The following is a 20282-nucleotide window of genomic DNA, read 5'->3' on the forward strand; positions in this document are numbered from 1 at the left end:
TCTAAAACTGGACTCACAGGAGAGGTTAAAATCGTAGAAAGAGAGAGTGTCAGTCCTCTTGTACTCAAGTCGGCATTGTGCCTTTTGTTTTAAATTCGGATGCAATTTCTGTGTTTGATCGTCAATAATAAGGTGCAAGGTATACAGTAAACCTGAAGTGAAACATCGGATTCTAAAACTGGACTCACAGGATAAGGTTCAAACCATAGAAAGTGAGAGTGTCAGTCCTCTTTTACTTAAGTCGGCATTGTGCCTTTTGTATTAAATTCCGATGCAATTTCTGTGTTTCATCGTCAATAAGAAGGTGCAAGCTATACAGTAAACCTGAAGTGAGGCATCGGAATCTAAAACTGGACGCAGAGGAGAGGTTCAAATCCTAGAAAGTGCCTTTGGTATTAAATGCGGATGCAATTTCTGTGTTTCATCGTCAATAAGAAGGTGCAAGGTATACAGTAAACCTGAAGTGAAGCATCGGAATCTAAAACTGGACTCACAGGAGAGGTTCAAGTCGTAGAAAGTGAGAGTGTCAGTCCTCTTGTACTTAGGTCGGCATTGTGCCTTTTGTATTAAATTCGGATGCAATTTATGTGTTTCATCGACAATAAGAATGTGCAAGGTATACAGTAAACCTGACGTGAAGCATCGGAATCAAAAACTGGACTCACAGGAGAGGTTCAAATCATAGAAAGTGAGAGTGCCAGTCCTCTTTTATTTAAGTCGACATTGTGCCTTGTGTACTAAATTCGGATGCTATATCTGTGTTTCATCGTCAATAAGAGGGTCCAAGGGATACAGTATGCCTGAAGTGAAGCATCGGAATCTAAAACTGGACTCACAGGAGAGGTTCAAATCATAGAAAGCTAGAGTGTCAGTCCTCTTGTACTTAAGTCGGCATTGTGCCTTTTGTATTAAATTCGGTTGCAATTTCTGTGTTTTATCGTCAATAAGAAGGTGCAAGGTATACAGTAAACCTGAAGTGAAGCATCGGAATCTAAAACTGGTCTCACAGGAGAGGTTCAAATCGTAGGAAGTGAGAGTGTCAGTACTCTTGTACTTAAGTCGGCATTGTGAATTTCGTAATAAATTCGGATGCTATTTCTGTGTTTCATCGTCAATAAGAAGGTCCAAGGTATACAGTAAACCTGAAGTTGAGCATCGAAATCTAAAACTGGACACACAGGAGCGGTTCAAATCATAAAAATTGAGAGTGTCAGTCCTCTTGTACTTACGTCGGCATTGTGCCTTTTGTATTAAATTCGGATGCAATTTCTGTGTTTGATCGTCAATAAGAAGGTGCAAGGTATACAGTAATCTTGAAGAGAAGCATCGCAATCTAAAACTGGGCTCACAGGAGAGGTTCAAATCATAGAAATTGAGAGTGTCAGTCCTCTAGTACTTAAGTCGGCATTGTGCATTTTCTATTAAATTCGGATGCAATTCTTTGTTTCATTGTCAATAGGAAGGTGCAAGGTATACAGTAATCTTGAAGTGAAGCATCGGAATCTAAAACTGGACTCACAGGAGAGGTTCAAATCTTAGAAAGTGAGAGTGTCAGTCATCTTGTACTTAAGTCGGCATTGTGTATGTTGTATTAAATTCGGATGCAATTTCTGTGTTTCATCGTCAATAAGAAGGTGCAAGGTATACAGTAATCTTGAAGTGAAGCATCGGAATCTAAAACTGGACTCACAAAAAAGGTTCAAATCGTAGAAAGTTAGAGTGTCAGTCCTCGTGTACTTAAGTCGGCATTGCGCCTTTTGTTTAAATTCGGATGCAATTTCTGTGTTTCATCGTCAATAAGGAGGTGCAAGGTATACTGTAAACCTGAAGTGAAGCATCGGAATCTAAAACTGGACTCACATTAGAGGTTCAAATTATAGAAAGTGAGAGTGTCAGTCCTCTTGTACTTAAGTTGGCATTGTGCCTTTTGTATTAAATTCCGATGCAGTTTCTGTGTTTCATCGTCAATAAGAAGGTGCAAGGTATACAGTAAACCTGAAGTGAAGAATCGGAATCTAAAACTGGACTCACGGGAGAGGTTCAAAACGTTGAAAGTGAGAGGGTCGGTCCTCCTGTCCTTAAGTCGGCATTGTGCCTTTTGTAATAAATACGAATGCAATTTCTATGTTTCATCATCAATAAGAAGGTGCAAGGTGTAAAGTAAACCAGACATGAAGCATCGGAAACTAAAACTGGACTCAGAGGAGAGGTTCAAATCAAAGAAAGTGAGAGTGTCGGTCCTCTTGTACTTATGTCGGCATTGTGCCTTTTGTATTAAATACGGATGCAATTTCTGTGTGTCGTCGTCAATAAGAAGGTGCAAGGTATACAGTAAACCTGAAGTGAAGCATCGGAATCTAAAACAGGACTCACAGGAGAGGTTCAAATCGTAGAAAGTGAGAGTGTCAGTCCTCTTGTACTTATGTCGGCATTGTGCCTTTTGTATTAAATTGGGATGCAATTTCTGTGTTTCATCGTCAATAAGAAGGTGCAAGTTATACAGTAAACCTGAAGTGAAGCATCGGAATCTAAAACTGTACTCACAGGAGAGGTTCAAATCATAGAAAGTGAGACTGTCAGTCCTCTGGTACTTAAGTCGGCATTGTGCCTTTTGTATAAAATTCGGATGCAATTTCTGTGTTTCATCGTCAATAAGAAGGTGCAAGGTATACAGTAAACCTGAAGTGAAGCATCGGAATCTAAAACTGGACTCAGAGGAGAGGTTCAAATCGTAGAAAGTGAGAGTGTCAGTCCTCTTGTACTTAAGTCGGCATTGTGCAATTTGTATTAAATTCGAATGCAATTTCTGTGTTTCATCGTCAATAAGAAGGTGCAAGGTATACAGTAAACCTGATGTGAAGCATCGGATTCTAAAACTGGACTCACAGGAGAGGTTCAAATCGTAGAAAGTGAGAGTGTCAGCCCTCTTGTACTGAAGTCGGCTTTGTGCTTTTGTATTAAATTCGGATGCGATTTCTGTGTTTCATCGTCAATAAGATGGTGCAAGGTATACAGTAAACCTGAAGTGAAGCATCGGAATCTAAAACTGGACTCACAGGAGACTCTCAAATCATAGAAAAAGAGAGTGTCAGTCCTCTTGTACTTAAGTCGGCATTGTGCCTTTTGTATTAAATTCGGATGCAATTTCTGCGTTTCATCGTCAATAAGAAGGTCCAAGGGATACAGTAAACCTGAAGTGAAGCATCGGAATCTAAAACTGGACTCACAGGAGACAAAGATAGAGTGTCAGTCCTCTTGTACTAAAGTCGGCATTGTGCCATTTGTATTATATTCGGATGCAAACTATGTGTTTCATCGTCAATAAGAAGGTCCAAGGGATACAGTAAACCTGAAGTGAAGCATCGGAATCTAAAACTGGACTCACAGGAGACTCTCAAATCATAGAAAAAGAGAGTGTCAGTACTCTTGTACTTAAGTCGGCATTGTGCCCTTCGTAATAAATTCGATTGCGATTTCTGTGTTTCATCGTTAATAAGAAGGTCCAAGGTATACAGTTAACCTGAAGTGAAGCATCGGAATCTAAAACTGGACTCACAGGAGAGGTTCAAATCATAGGAAGTGAGAGTGTCAGTCCTCTTGTACTAAGTTGGCATTGTGCCTTTTCTATTAAATTCGGATGCAATTTCTGTGTTTCATCGTCAATAAGAAGGTGCAAGGTATACTGTAAACCTGAAGTTAAGCATCGGAATCTAAATCTGGACTCACAGGAGAGGTTCAAATCATAGAAAGTGAGAGTGTCAGTCCTCTTGTACTTAAGTTGGCATTGTGCATTTTGTATTAAATTCGGATGCAATTTCTGTGTTTCATCGTCAATAAGAAGGTGCAAGGTATACAGTAAACCTGAAGTGAAGCATCGGAATCTAAAACTGGACTCACGGGAGAGGTTCAAATCGTTGAAAGTGAAAGGGTCGGTCCTCTTGTCCTTAAGTCGGCACTGTGCCTTTTGTATTAAATACGAATGCAATTTCTATGTTTCATCATCAATAAGAAGGTGCAAGGTATAAAGTAAACCAGAAGTGAAGCTTCGGAAACTAAAACTGGACTCACAGGAGAGGTTCAAATCATAGAATGTGAGAGTGTCAGTCCTCTTGTAGTTATGTCGGCATTGTGCCTTTTGTATTAAATTTGGATGCAACTTCTGTGTTTCATCGTCAATAAGATGGTGCAAGTTATACAGTAAACCTGAAGTGAAGCATCGGAATCTAAAACTGTACTCAAAGGAGTGGTTCAAATCATAGAAAGTGAGACTGTCAGTCCTCTGGTACTTAAGTCGGCATTGTGCCTTTTGTATAAAATTCGGATGCAATTTCTGTGTTTCATCGTCAATAAGAAGGCGCAAGGTATACAGTATACCTGAAGTGAAGCATCGGAATCTAAAACTGGACTCACAGGAGATGTACAAATAATAGAAAGTGAGAGTGTCAGTCCTCTTGTACTTAGGTCGGCATTGTGCCTTTTGTATTAAATTCCGATGCAATTTCTGTGTTTCATCGTCAATAAGTAGGTGCAAGGTATACAGTAATCTTGAAGTGAAGCATCGGAATCTAAAACTATGCTCACAGGAGATGTTCAAATTGTAGAAAGTGACAGTGTCAGTCCTCTTGTACTTATGTCGGCATTGTGCCTTTTGTATTAAATTCGGATGCAATTTCAGTGTTTCATCGTCAATAAGAAGGTGCAAGGTATACAGTAATCTTGAAGTGAAGCATCGGAATCAAAAACTGGACTCACAGGTGAGGTTCAAATCGTAGAAAGTGAGAGTGTTTGTCCTCTTGTACTTAAGTCGGCATTGTGTCTTTTGTATTAAATACCGATGCAATTTCTGTGTTTCATCGTCAATAAAAACGTGCAAGGTATACAGTAAACGTGAAGTGAAGCATCGGAATTTAAATCTGGAGTCACAGGAGAGGTTCAAATCGTAGAAAGTGAGAGTGTCAGTCATCTTGTACTTAAGTCGGCATTGTGCTTTTTGTATTAAATTCGGATGCGATTTCTGTGTTTCATCGTCAATAAGATGGTGCAAGGTGTACAGTAAACCTGAAGTGAAGCATCGGAATCAAAACTGGACTCTCAGGTGACTCTCAAATCATAGAAAAAGAGAGTGTCAGTCCTCTTGTACTTAAGTCGGCATTGTGCCTTTTGTATTAAATTCGGATGCAATTTCTGCGTTTCATCGTCAATAAGAAGGTCCAAGGGATACAGTAAACCTGAAGTGAAGCATCGGAATCTAAAACTGGACTCACAGGAGAGAAAGATAGAGTGTCAGTCCTCTTGTACTAAAGTCGGCATTGTGCCATTTGTATTATATTCGGATGCAAACTAAGTGTTTCATCGTCAATAAGAAGGTCCAAGGGATGCAGTAAACCTGAAGTGAAGCAACGGAATCTAAAACTGGACTCACAGGAGATGTTCAAATCATAGAAACTGAGAGTGTCAGTCCGCTTGTAATTACGTCGGCATTGTGCCTTTTGTATTAAATTCGGATGCAAAATCTGTGTTTCATCGTCAATAAGAAGGTGCAAGGTATACAGTAATCTTGAAGTGAAGCATCGGAATCTAAATCTGGACTCACAGGAGAGGTTCAAATCGTAGAAAGTGAGAGTGTCAGTCCTCTTGTACTTAAGTCGGCATTGAGCATTTTGTATTAAATTCGGATGCTATTTCTGTGTTTCATCGTCAATAAGAAGTTTCAAGGTATACAGTAATCTTGAAGTGAAACATCGGAACCTAATACTGGACTCACAAAAAAGGTTCAAATCGTAGAAAGTGAGAGTGTCAGTCCTCATGTACTTACGTCGGCATTGTGCCTTTTGTTTAAATTCGGATGCAATTTCTGTGTTTCATCGTCAATAAGGAGGTGCAAGGTATACTGTAAACCTGAAGTGAAGCATCGGAATCTAAAACTGGACTCACAGGAGAGGTTCAAATCGGTGAAAGGGAGAGTGTCTGTCCTCTTGTACTTAAGTCGGCATTGTGCCTTTTGTATTAAATTCGGATGCAATTTCTGCGTTTCATCGTCAATAAGAAGGTGCAAGGTATACAGTAAACCTGAAGTGAAGCATCGGAATCTAAAACTGGACTCACGGGAGAGGTTCAAATCGTTGAAAGTGAGATGGTCGGTCCTCTTGTACTTAAGTCGGCATTGTGCCTTTTGTATTAAATAGGAATGCAATTTCTATGTTTCATCATCAATAAGAAGGTGCAAGGTATAAAGTAAACCAGAAGTGAAGCATCGGAATCTAAAACTGGACTCACAGGAGAGGTTCAAATCATACAAAGTGAGAGTGTCAGTCCTCTTGTACTTATGTCGGCATTGTGCCTTTTGTATTAAATACGGATGCAATTTCTGTGTGTCGTCGTCAATAAGAAGGTGCAAGATATACAGTAAACCTGATGTGAAGCATCGGAATCTAAAACTGGACTCACAGGAGAGTTTCAAATCGTAGAAAGTGAGAGAGTCAGTCCTCTTGTACTTAAGTCGGCATTGTGCATTTTGTATTAAATTCGGATGCAATCTCTGTGTTTCATCGTCAATAAGAAGGTGCAAGGTATACAGTAAACCTGATGTGAAGCATTTGAATCTAAAACTGGACTCACAGGAGAGGTTCAAATCGTAGAAAGTGAGAGTGTCAGTCCTCTTGTACTTAAGTCGGCATTGTGCTTTTTGTATTAAATTCGGATGCGATTTCTGTGTTTCATCGTCAATAAGATGGTGCAAGGTATACAGTAAACCTAAAGTGAAGCATCGGAATCTAAAACTGGACTCACAGGAGACTCTAAAATCATAGAAGAAGAGAGTGTCAGTCCTCTTGTACTTAAGTCGGCATTGTGCCTTTTGTATTAAATTCGGATGCAATTTCTGCGTTTCATCGTCAATAAGAAGGTCCAAGGGATACAGTAAACCTGAAGTGAAGCATCGGAATCTAAAACTGGACTCACAGGAGAGAAGGATAGAGTGTAAGTCCTCTTGTACTAAAGTCGGCATTGTGCCATTTGTATTATATTCGGATGCAAACTATGTGTTTCATCGTCAATAAGAAGGTCCAAGGGATACAGTAAACCTGAAGTGAAGCATCGGAATCTAAAACTGGACTCACAGGAGATGTTCAAATCATAGAAAGTGAGAGTGTCAGTCCTCTTGTACTTAAGTCGGCATTGTGCCTTTTGTATTACATTCGGATGCAATTTCTGTGTTTCATCGTCAATAAGCAGGTGCAAGGTATACAGTATTCTTGAAGTGAAGCATCGGAATCTAAAACTAGGCCCACACTGGAGGTTCAAATTGTAGAAAGTGAGAGTGTCAGTCCTCTTGTACTTATGTCGGCATTGTGCCTTTTGTATTAAATTCGTATGCAATTTCTCTGTTTCATCGTCAATGAGAAGGTTCAAGGTATACAATAATCTTGAAGTGTAGCATCGGAATCAAAAACTGGACTCACAGGTGCGGTTCAAATAGTAGAAAGTGAGAGTGTTAGTCCTCTTGTACTTAAGTCGGCATTGTGCCTTTTGTATTACATTCGGATGCAATTTCTGTGTTTCATCGTCAATAAGAAGGTGCAAGGTATACAGTAAACCTGAAGTGTAGCATCGGAATCTAAAACTGGACTCACAGGAGAGGTGCAAATCATCGAAAGTGAGAGTGTCAGTCCGCTTGTACTTACGTCGGCATTGTGTTTTTGGATTAAATTCGGATGCAATTTCTGTGTTTCATCGTCAATAGCAAGGTGCAAGGTATACAGTAATCTTGAAGTGAAGCATCGGAATCTAAAACTGGACTCACGGGAGAGGTTCAAATCGGTGAAAGTGAGAGTGTCAGTCCTCTTGTACTTAAGTCGGCATTGTGCCTTTTGTATTAAATTCCGATGCAATTTCTGTGTTTCATCGTCAATAAAAAGGTGCAAGGTATACAGTAAACGTGAAGTGAAGCATCGGAATCTAAATCTGGACTCACAGGAGAGGTTCAAATCGTAGAAAGAGAGAGTGTCAGTCCTCTTGTACTTAAGTCGCCATTGTGCTTTTTGTATTAAATTCGGATGCAATTTCTGCGTTTCATCGTCAATAAGAAGGTCCAAGGGAAACAGTAAACCTGAAGTGAAGCATCGGAATCTAAAACTGGACTCACAGGAGAGAAAGATGGAGTGTCAGTCCTCTTCTACTAAAGTCGGCATTGTGCCATTTGTATTATATTCGGATGCAAACTATGTGTTTCATCGTCAATAAGAAGGTCCAAGGGATACAGTAAACCTGAAGAGAAGCATCGGAATCTAAAACTGGACTCACAGGAGAGGTTCAAATCATAGAAAGTGAGAGTGTCAGCCCTCTTGTACTTAGGTCGGCATTGTGCCTTTTGTATTAAGTTTGGAAGCAATTTCTGTGTTTCATCGTCAATAAGTAGGTGCAAGGTATACAGTAATCTTGAAGTGAAGCATCGGAATCTAAAACTAGGCTCACGGGAGAGGTTCAAATCGTAGAAAGTGAGAGTGTCAGTCCTCTTGTACTTATGTCGGCATTGTGCCTTTTGTATTAAATTCGGATGCAATTTCTGTGTTTCATCGTCAATAAAAAGGTGCAAGGTATACAGTAAACGTGAAGTGAAGCATCGGAATCTAAATCTGGACACACAGGAGAGGTTCAAATCGTAGAAAGTGAGAGTGTCAGTCCTCTTGTACTTAAGTCGGCATTGTGCATTTTGTATTAAATTCGGATGCAATATCTGTGTTTCATCGTCAATAAGAAGGTGCAAGGTATGAAGTAAACCTGATGTGATGCATCGGAATCTAAAACTGGACTCACAGGAGAGGTTCAAATCGTAGAAAGTGAGAGTGTCAGTCCTCTTGTACTTAAGTCGGCATTTTGCTTTTTGTATTAATTTCGGATGCAATTTCTGTGTTTCATCGTCAATAAGAAGGTGCAAGGTATACAGTAAACCTGAAGTGTACCATCGGAATCTAAAACTGGACTCACAGGAGAGGTTCAAATCGTTGAAAGTGAGAGTGTCGTTCCTCTTGTACTTAAGTCGGCATTGTGCCTTTTGTATTAAGTTCCGATGCAATTTCTGTGTTTCATCGTCAATAAGAAGGTCCAAGGGATTCAGTAAAGCATAAGTGAAGCATCGGAATCTAAAACTGGACACACAGGAGGGAAAGATAGAGTGTCAGTCCTCTTGTACTAAAGTCGGCATTGTGCCATTTGTATTATATTCGGATGCAAACTATGTGTTTCATCGTCAAAAAGAAGGTCCAAGGGATACAGTAAACCTGAAGCGAAGCATCGGAATCTAAAACTGGACTCACAGGAGATGTTCAAATCATAGAAAGTGAGAGTGTCAGTCCTCTTGTACTTAGGTCTGCATTGTGCCTTTTGTATTAAATTCGGATACAATTTCTGTGTTTCATGGTCAATAAGCAGGTGCAAGGTATACAGTATTCTTGAAGTGAAGCATCGGAATCTAAAACTGGACTCACAGGAGAGAAAGATGGAGTGTCAGTCCTCTTCTACTAAAGTCGGCATTGTGCCATTTGTATTATATTCGGATGCAAACTATGTGTTTCATCGTCAATAAGAAGGTCCAAGGGATACAGTAAACCTGAAGAGAAGCATCGGAATCTAAAACTGGACTCACAGGAGAGGTTCAAATCATAGAAAGTGAGAGTGTCAGCCCTCTTGTACTTAGGTCGGCATTGTGCCTTTTGTATTAAGTTTGGAAGCAATTTCTGTGTTTCATCGTCAATAAGTAGGTGCAAGGTATACAGTAATCTTGAAGTGAAGCATCGGAATCTAAAACTAGGCTCACGGGAGAGGTTCAAATCGTAGAAAGTGAGAGTGTCAGTCCTCTTGTACTTATGTCGGCATTGTGCCTTTTGTATTAAATTCGGATGCAATTTCTGTGTTTCATCGTCAATAAAAAGGTGCAAGGTATACAGTAAACGTGAAGTGAAGCATCGGAATCTAAATCTGGACACACAGGAGAGGTTCAAATCGTAGAAAGTGAGAGTGTCAGTCCTCTTGTACTTAAGTCGGCATTGTGCATTTTGTATTAAATTCGGATGCAATATCTGTGTTTCATCGTCAATAAGAAGGTGCAAGGTATGAAGTAAACCTGATGTGATGCATCGGAATCTAAAACTGGACTCACAGGAGAGGTTCAAATCGTAGAAAGTGAGAGTGTCAGTCCTCTTGTACTTAAGTCGGCATTTTGCTTTTTGTATTAATTTCGGATGCAATTTCTGTGTTTCATCGTCAATAAGAAGGTGCAAGGTATACAGTAAACCTGAAGTGTACCATCGGAATCTAAAACTGGACTCACAGGAGAGGTTCAAATCGTTGAAAGTGAGAGTGTCGTTCCTCTTGTACTTAAGTCGGCATTGTGCCTTTTGTATTAAGTTCCGATGCAATTTCTGTGTTTCATCGTCAATAAGAAGGTCCAAGGGATTCAGTAAAGCTGAAGTGAAGCATCGGAATCTAAAACTGGACACACAGGAGGGAAAGATAGAGTGTCAGTCCTCTTGTACTAAAGTCGGCATTGTGCCATTTGTATTATATTCGGATGCAAACTATGTGTTTCATCGTCAAAAAGAAGGTCCAAGGGATACAGTAAACCTGAAGCGAAGCATCGGAATCTAAAACTGGACTCACAGGAGATGTTCAAATCATAGAAAGTGAGAGTGTCAGTCCTCTTGTACTTAGGTCTGCATTGTGCCTTTTGTATTAAATTCGGATACAATTTCTGTGTTTCATGGTCAATAAGCAGGTGCAAGGTATACAGTATTCTTGAAGTGAAGCATCGGAATCTAAAACTAGGCCCACACTGGAGGTTCAAATTGTAGAAAGTGAGAGTGTCAGTCCTCTTGTACTTATGTCGGCATTGTGCCTTTTGTATTAAATTCGTATGCAATTTCTCTGTTTCATCGTCAATGAGAAGGTTCAAGGTATACAATAATCTTGAAGTGTAGCATCGGAATCAAAAACTGGACTCACAGGTGCGGTTCAAATAGTAGAAAGTGAGAGTGTTAGTCCTCTTGTACTTAAGTCGGCATTGTGCCTTTTGTATTACATTCGGATGCAATTTCTGTGTTTCATCGTCAATAAGAAGGTGCAAGGTATACAGTAAACCTGAAGTGTAGCATCGGAATCTAAAACTGGACTCACAGGAGAGGTGCAAATCATCGAAAGTGAGAGTGTCAGTCCGCTTGTACTTACGTCGGCATTGTGTTTTTGGATTAAATTCGGATGCAATTTCTGTGTTTCATCGTCAATAGCAAGGTGCAAGGTATACAGTAATCTTGAAGTGAAGCATCGGAATCTAAAACTGGACTCACGGGAGAGGTTCAAATCGGTGAAAGTGAGAGTGTCAGTCCTCTTGTACTTAAGTCGGCATTGTGCCTTTTGTATTAAATTCCGATGCAATTTCTGTGTTTCATCGTCAATAAAAAGGTGCAAGGTATACAGTAAACGTGAAGTGAAGCATCGGAATCTAAATCTGGACTCACAGGAGAGGTTCAAATCGTAGAAAGAGAGAGTGTCAGTCCTCTTGTACTTAAGTCGCCATTGTGCTTTTTGTATTAAATTCGGATGCAATTTCTGCGTTTCATCGTCAATAAGAAGGTCCAAGGGAAACAGTAAACCTGAAGTGAAGCATCGGAATCTAAAACTGGACTCACAGGAGAGAAAGATGGAGTGTCAGTCCTCTTCTACTAAAGTCGGCATTGTGCCATTTGTATTATATTCGGATGCAAACTATGTGTTTCATCGTCAATAAGAAGGTCCAAGGGATACAGTAAACCTGAAGAGAAGCATCGGAATCTAAAACTGGACTCACAGGAGAGGTTCAAATCATAGAAAGTGAGAGTGTCAGCCCTCTTGTACTTAGGTCGGCATTGTGCCTTTTGTATTAAGTTTGGAAGCAATTTCTGTGTTTCATCGTCAATAAGTAGGTGCAAGGTATACAGTAATCTTGAAGTGAAGCATCGGAATCTAAAACTAGGCTCACGGGAGAGGTTCAAATCGTAGAAAGTGAGAGTGTCAGTCCTCTTGTACTTATGTCGGCATTGTGCCTTTTGTATTAAATTCGGATGCAATTTCTGTGTTTCATCGTCAATAAAAAGGTGCAAGGTATACAGTAAACGTGAAGTGAAGCATCGGAATCTAAATCTGGACACACAGGAGAGGTTCAAATCGTAGAAAGTGAGAGTGTCAGTCCTCTTGTACTTAAGTCGGCATTGTGCATTTTGTATTAAATTCGGATGCAATATCTGTGTTTCATCGTCAATAAGAAGGTGCAAGGTATGAAGTAAACCTGATGTGATGCATCGGAATCTAAAACTGGACTCACAGGAGAGGTTCAAATCGTAGAAAGTGAGAGTGTCAGTCCTCTTGTACTTAAGTCGGCATTTTGCTTTTTGTATTAATTTCGGATGCAATTTCTGTGTTACATCGTCAATAAGAAGGTGCAAGGTATACAGTAAACCTGAAGTGTACCATCGGAATCTAAAACTGGACTCACAGGAGAGGTTCAAATCGTTGAAAGTGAGAGTGTCGTTCCTCTTGTACTTAAGTCGGCATTGTGCCTTTTGTATTAAGTTCCGATGCAATTTCTGTGTTTCATCGTCAATAAGAAGGTCCAAGGGATTCAGTAAAGCTGAAGTGAAGCATCGGAATCTAAAACTGGACACACAGGAGGGAAAGATAGAGTGTCAGTCCTCTTGTACTAAAGTCGGCATTGTGCCATTTGTATTATATTCGGATGCAAACTATGTGTTTCATCGTCAAAAAGAAGGTCCAAGGGATACAGTAAACCTGAAGCGAAGCATCGGAATCTAAAACTGGACTCACAGGAGATGTTCAAATCATAGAAAGTGAGAGTGTCAGTCCTCTTGTACTTAGGTCTGCATTGTGCCTTTTGTATTAAATTCGGATACAATTTCTGTGTTTCATGGTCAATAAGCAGGTGCAAGGTATACAGTATTCTTGAAGTGAAGCATCGGAATCTAAAACTAGGCCCACACTGGAGGTTCAAATTGTAGAAAGTGAGAGTGTCAGTCCTCTTGTACTTATGTCGGCATTGTGCCTTTTGTATTAAATTCGTATGCAATTTCTCTGTTTCATCGTCAATGAGAAGGTTCAAGGTATACAATAATCTTGAAGTGTAGCATCGGAATCAAAAACTGGACTCACAGGTGCGGTTCAAATAGTAGAAAGTGAGAGTGTTAGTCCTCTTGTACTTAAGTCGGCATTGTGCCTTTTGTATTACATTCGGATGCAATATCTGTGTTTCATCGTCAATAAGAAGGTGCAAGGTATACAGTAAACCTGAAGTGTAGCATCGGAATCTAAAACTGGACTCACAGGAGAGGTGCAAATCATCGAAAGTGAGAGTGTCAGTCCGCTTGTACTTACGTCGGCATTGTGTTTTTGGATTAAATTCGGATGCAATTTCTGTGTTTCATCGTCAATAGCAAGGTGCAAGGTATACAGTAATCTTGAAGTGAAGCATCGGAATCTAAAACTGGACTCACGGGAGAGGTTCAAATCGGTGAAAGTGAGAGTGTCAGTCCTCTTGTACTTAAGTCGGCATTGTGCCTTTTGTATTAAATTCCGATGCAATTTCTGTGTTTCATCGTCAATAAAAAGGTGCAAGGTATACAGTAAACGTGAAGTGAAGCATCGGAATCTAAATCTGGACTCACAGGAGAGGTTCAAATCGTAGAAAGAGAGAGTGACAGTCCTCTTGTACTTAAGTCGCCATTGTGCTTTTTGTATTAAATTCGGATGCAATTTCTGCGTTTCATCGTCAATAAGAAGGTCCAAGGGAAACAGTAAACCTGAAGTGAAGCATCGGAATCTAAAACTGGACTCACAGGAGAGAAAGATGGAGTGTCAGTCCTCTTCTACTAAAGTCGGCATTGTGCCATTTGTATTATATTCGGATGCAAACTATGTGTTTCATCGTCAATAAGAAGGTCCAAGGGATACAGTAAACCTGAAGAGAAGCATCGGAATCTAAAACTGGACTCACAGGAGAGGTTCAAATCATAGAAAGTGAGAGTGTCAGCCCTCTTGTACTTAGGTCGGCATTGTGCCTTTTGTATTAAATTCGGATGCAATTTCTGTGTTTCATTGTCAATAAGTAGGTGCAAGGTATACAGTAATCTTGAACTGAAGCATCGGAATCTAAAACTAGTCTCACAGCAGAGGTTCAGATCGTAGAAAGTGAGAGTGTCAGTCCTCTTGTACTTATGTCGGCAGTGTGCCTTTGTATTAAATTCGGATGCTATTTCTGTGTTTCATCGTCAATAACAAGGTGCAAGGTATACAGTAATCTTGAAGTGAAGCATCGGAATCTAAAACTGGACTCACAGGAGAGGTTCAAATCGGTGAAAGTGAGAGTGTCAGTCCTCTTGTACTTAAGTCGGCATTGTGCCTTTTATATTAAATTCCGATGCAATTTCTGTGTTTCATCGTCAATAAAAAGGTGCAAGGTATACAGTAAACTTGAAGTGAAGCATCGGAATCTAAATCTGGACTCACAGGAGTGGTTCAAATCGTAGAAAGTGAGAGTGTCAGTCCTCTTGTATTTTAGTCGGCATTGTGCTTTTTGTATTAACTTCGGATGCGATTTCTGTGTATCATCGTCAATAAGATGTTGCAAGGTATACAGTAAACCTGAAGTGAAGCATCGGATTCTAAAACTGGACTCACAGGACACTCTCAAAGCATAGAAAAAGAGAGTGTCAGTCCTCTTGTACTTAAGTCGGCATTGTGCCTTTTGTATTAAATTTGGATGCAATTTCTGTGTTTCATCGTCAATAAGAAGGTGCAAGGTAAACAGTAAACCTGAAGTGTAGCATCGGAATCTAAAACTGGTCTCACAGGAGAGTAAGATAAAGTGTCAGTCCTCTTGTACTAAAGTCGGCATTGTGCCAATTGTATTATATTCGGATGCAAACTATGTGTTTCATCGTCAATAAGAAGGTCCAAGGGATACAGTAAACCTGAAGAGAAGCATCGGAATCTAAAACTGGACTCACAGGAGAGGCTTAAATCATAGAAAGTGACAGTGTCAGTCCTCTTGTACTTAGGTCAAAATTGTGCCTTTTGTATTAAATTCGGATGCAATTTCTGTGTTTCATCGTCAATAAGTATGTGCAAGGTATACAGTAATCTTGAAGTGAAGTATCGGAATCTAAAACTAGTCTCACAGCAGAGGTTCAAATCGTAGAAAGTGAGAGTGTCAGTCCTCTTGTACTTATGTCGGCACTGTGCCTTTTGTATTAAATTGGGATGCAATTTCTGTGTTTCATCGTCAATAAGAAGTTTCAAGGTATACAGTAATCATGAAGTGAAGCATCGGAATCTAAATCTGGACTCACAGGAGAGGTTCAAATCGTGGAAAGTGAGAGTGTCAGTCCTCTTGTACTTAAGTCGGCATTGTGCATTTTGTATCAAATTCGGATGCGATTTCTGTGTTTCATCGTCAATAAGATGGTGCAAGGTATACAGTAAACCTGAAGTGAAGCATCGGAATCTAAAACTGGACTCACAGGAGACTCTCAAATCATAGAAAAAGAGAGTGTCAGTCCTCTTGTACTTCAGTCGGCATTGTGCCTTTTGTATTAAATTCGGATGCAATTTCTGCGTTTCAACGTCAATAAGAAGGTCCAAGGGATACAGTAAACCTGAAGTGAAGCATCGGAATCTAAAACTGGACTCACAGGAGAGTAAGTTAGAGTGTCGGTCCTCTTGTACTAAAGGCGGCATTGTGCCATTTGTATTATATTCGGATGCAAACTATGTGTTTCATCGTCAATAAGAAGGTCCAAGGGATACAGTAAACCTGAAGAGAAGCATCGGAATCTTAAAGTGGACTCAGAGGAGAGGTTGAAATCATAGAAAGTGAGAGTGTCAGTCCTCTTGTGCTCACGTCTGCATTGAGCCTTTTGTATTAAATTCGGATGCAATTTCTGTGTTTTATCATCAATAATTAGGTGCAAGGTATACAGTAATCTTGAAGTGAAGCATCGGAATCTAAAACTCGGCTCACAGAAGAGGTTCAAATCGTAGAAAGTGAGAGTGTCAGTCCTCTTGTACTTATGTCGGCAGTGTGCCTTTTGTATTAAATTAGGATGCAATTTCTGTGTTTCATCATCAATAAGAAGGTTCAAGGTATACAATAATCATGAAGTGAAGCATCGAAATCAAAAACTGGACTCACCGGTGAGGTTCAAATCGTATTAAGTGAGAGTATTAGTCCTCTTGTACTTAAGTCGGCATTGCGCCTTTTGTATTAAATTCGGATGCAATTTCTGTGTTTCATCGTCAATAAGTAGGTGCAAGGTATACAGTAATCTTGAAGTGAAACATCGGAATCTAAAACTAGGCTCACAGGAGAGGTTCAAATCGAAGAAAGTGAGAGTGTCAGTCCTCTTGTACTTATGTCGGCATTGTGCCTTTTGTATAAAATTCGGATGCAATTTCTGTGTTTCATCGTCAATGAGAAGGTTCAAGGTATACAGTAATCCTGAAGTGAAGCATCGGAATCAAAAACTCGACTCACAGGTGAGGTTCAAATCGTAGAAAGTGAGTTAGTCCTCTTGTACTTAAGTCGGCATTGTGCCTTTTGTATTAAATTCGGATGCAATTTCTGTGTTTCATCGTCAATAAGAAGGTGCAACTTGTACAGTAAACCTGAAGTGTAGCATCGGAATCTAAAACTGGACTCACAGGAGAGGTTCAAATCATCGAAAGTGAGAGTGTCAGTCCGCTTGTACTTAAGTCGGCATTGTGCCTTTTGTATTAAATTCCGATGCAATTTCTGTGTTTCATCTTCAATAAAAAGGTGCAAGGTATACAGTAAACGTGAAGTGAAGCATCGGAATGTAAATCTGGACTCACAGGAGAGGGTCAAATCGTAGAAAGCGAGAGTGTCAGTCCTCTTTTACTTAAGTCGGCATTGTGCCTTTTGTATTAAATACGGATGCAATTTCTGTGTTTCATCGTCAATAAGAAGGTGCAAGGTATACAGTAAACCTGAAGTGGAACATCGGAATCTAAAACTGGACTCACAGGAGAGGTTCAAATCGTAGAAAGTGAGAGTGTCAGTCCTCTTGTACTTAAGTCGGCATTGTACTTTTTGTATTAAATTCCGATGCAATTTCTGTGTTTCATCGTCAATTAGCAGGTGCAAGGTATACAGTACACGTGAAGTGAAGCATCGGAATCTAAAACTGGACTCACAGGAGAGGTTCAAATCATAGAAAATGAGAGTGTCAGTCCTCTTTCACTTATATCGGCATTGTGCCTTTTGTACAAAAATTCGGATGCAATTTCTGTGTTTCATCGTCAATAAGCAGGTCCTAGGGATACAGTATACCTGAAGTGAAGCATCGGAATCTTAAACCGGACTCACAGGAGAGGTTCAAATCATAGAAAGTTAGAGAGTCAGTCCTCTTGTACTTAAGTCGGCATTGTGCTTTTGTATTAAATTCGGATGCAAACTACGTGTTTCATCGTCAACAAGAAGGTCCAAGGGATTCAGTAAACATGAAGTGAAGCATCAGAATCTAAAACTGGACTCACAGGAGAGGTTCAAGTCATAGAAAGTGAGAGTGTCAGTCGTCTTGTACTTAAGTCGGCATTGTGGCTTTTGTATTAAATTCGGATGCAATTACTGTGTTCATCGTCAATAAGAAGGTGCAAGGTATACAGTAAACCTGAAGTGAAGCATCGGAAACTAAAACTGGACTCACAGGAGAGGTTCAAATCGTAGAAAGTGAGAGTGTCAGTCCTCTTGTACTTAAGTCGGCATTGTGCTTTTTGTATTAAATTCGGATGCGATTTCTGTGTTTCATCGTCAATAAGATGGTGCAAAGTATACAGTAAACCTGAAGTGAAGCATCGGAATCCAAAACTGGACTAACACGAGACTCTAAAATCATAGAAAAAAAGAGTGTCAGTCCTCTTGTACTTAAGTCGGCATTGTGCCTTTTGTATTAAATTCGGATGCAATTTCTGCGTTTCATCGTCAATACGAAGGTCCAAGGGATACAGTAAACCTGAAGTGAAGCATCGGAATCTAAAACTGGACTCACAGGAGAGAAGGATAGAGTGTCAGTCCTCTTGTACTAAAGTCGGCATTGTGCCATTTGTATTATATTCGGATGCAAACTATGTGTTTCATCGTCAATAAGAAGGTCCAAGGGATACAGTAAACCTGAAGTGAAGCATCGGAATCTAAAACTGGACTCACAGGAGATGTTCAAATCATAGAAAGTGAGAGTGTCAGTCCTCTTGTACTTAGGTCGGCATTGTGCCTTTTGTATTAAGTTCGGAAGCAATTTCTGTGTTTCGTCGTCAATAAGTAGGTGCAAGGTATACAGTAATCTTGAAGTGAAGCATCGGAATCTAAAACTAGGCTCACGGGAGAGGTACAAATCGTAGAAAGTGAGAGTGTCAGTCCTCTTGTACTTATGTCGGCATTGTGCCTTTTGTATTAAATTCGGATGCAATTTCTGTGTTTCATCGTCAATAAAAAGGTGCAAGGTATACAGTAAACGTGAAGTGAAGCATCGGAATCTAAATCTGGACTCACAGGAGAGGTTCAAATCGTAGAAAGTGAGAGTGTCAGTCCTCTTGTACTTAAGTCGGCATTTTGCTTTTTGTATTAAATTCGGATGCGATTTCTGTGTTTCATCGTCAATAACATGGTGCAAGGTATACAGTAAACCTGAAGTGAAGCATCGGAATCTAAAACTGGACTCACAGGAGACTCTCAATTCATAGAAAAAGAGAGTGTCAGTCCTCTTGTATTTAAGTCGGCATTGTGCCATTTGTATTAAATTCGGATGCAATTTCTGCGTTTCATCGTCAATAAGATGGTCCAAGGGATAGAGTAAACCTGAAGCGAAGAATCGGAATCTAAAACTGGACTCACAGTTGAGGTTCAAATCGTAGAAAGTGAGAGTGTTAGTCCTCTTGTACTTAAGTCGGCATTGTGCCTTTTGTATTAATTTCGGATGCAATTTCTGTGTTTCATCGTCAATAAGAAGGTGCAAGGTATACAGTAAACCTGAAGTGTACCATCGGAATCTAAAACTGGACTCACAGGAGAGGTTCAAATCGTTGAAAGTGAGAGTGTCGTTCCTCTTGTACTTAAGTCGGCATTGTGCCTTTTGTATTAAGTTCCGATGCAATTTCTGTGTTTCATCGTCAATAAGAAGGTCCAAGGGATACAGTAAAGCTGAAGTGAAGCATCGGAATCTAAAACTGGACACACAGGAGGGAAAGATAGAGTGTCAGTCCTCTTGTACTAAAGTCGGCATTGTGCCATTTGTATTATATTCGGATGCAAACTATGTGTTTCATCGTCAATAAGAAGGTCCAAGGGATACAGTAAACCTGAAGCTTAGCATCGGAATCTAAAACTGGACTCACAGGAGATGTTCAAATCATAGAAAGTGAGAGTGTCAGTCCTCTTGTACTTAGGTCTGCATTGTGCCTTTTGTATTAAATTCGGATACAATATCTGTGTTTCATGGTCAATAAGCAGGTGCAAGGTATACAGTATTCTTGAAGTGAAGCATCGGAATCTAAAACTAGGCCCACACTAGAGGTTCAAATCGTAGAAAGTGAGAGTGTCAGTCCTCTTGTACTTATGTCGGCATTGTGCCTTTTGTATTAAATTCGTATGCAATTTCTCTGTTTCATCGTCAATGAGAAGGTTCAAGGTATACAATAATCTTGAAGTGTAGCATCGGAATCAAAAACTGGACTCACAGGTGCGGTTCAAATAGTAGAAAGTGAGAGTGTTAGTCCTCTTGTACTAAAGTCGGCATTGTGCCAATTGTGTTATATTCGGATGCAAACTATGTGTTTCATCGTCAATAAGAAGGTCCAAGGGATACAGTAAACCTGAAGAGAAGCATCGGAATCTAAAACTGGACTCACAGGAGAGGCTTAAATCATAGAAAGTGAGAGTGTCAGTCCTCTTGTACTTAAGTCGGCATTGTGCCTTTTGTATTAAATTCCGATGCAATTTCTGTGTTTCATCTTCAATAAAAAGGTGCAAGGTATACAGTAAACGTGAAGTGAAGCATCGGAATGTAAATCTGGACTCACAGGAGAGGGTCAAATCGTAGAAAGCGAGAGTGTCAGTCCTCTTTTACTTAAGTCGGCATTGTGCCTTTTGTATTAAATACGGATGCAATTTCTGTGTTTCATCGTCAATAAGAAGGTGCAAGGTATACAGTAAACCTGAAGTGGAACAT

The sequence above is a fragment of the Schistocerca americana genome, chromosome 8 (genome assembly GCF_021461395.2).
Source record: "Schistocerca americana isolate TAMUIC-IGC-003095 chromosome 8, iqSchAmer2.1, whole genome shotgun sequence".
Taxonomy (NCBI): domain Eukaryota; kingdom Metazoa; phylum Arthropoda; class Insecta; order Orthoptera; family Acrididae; genus Schistocerca; species Schistocerca americana.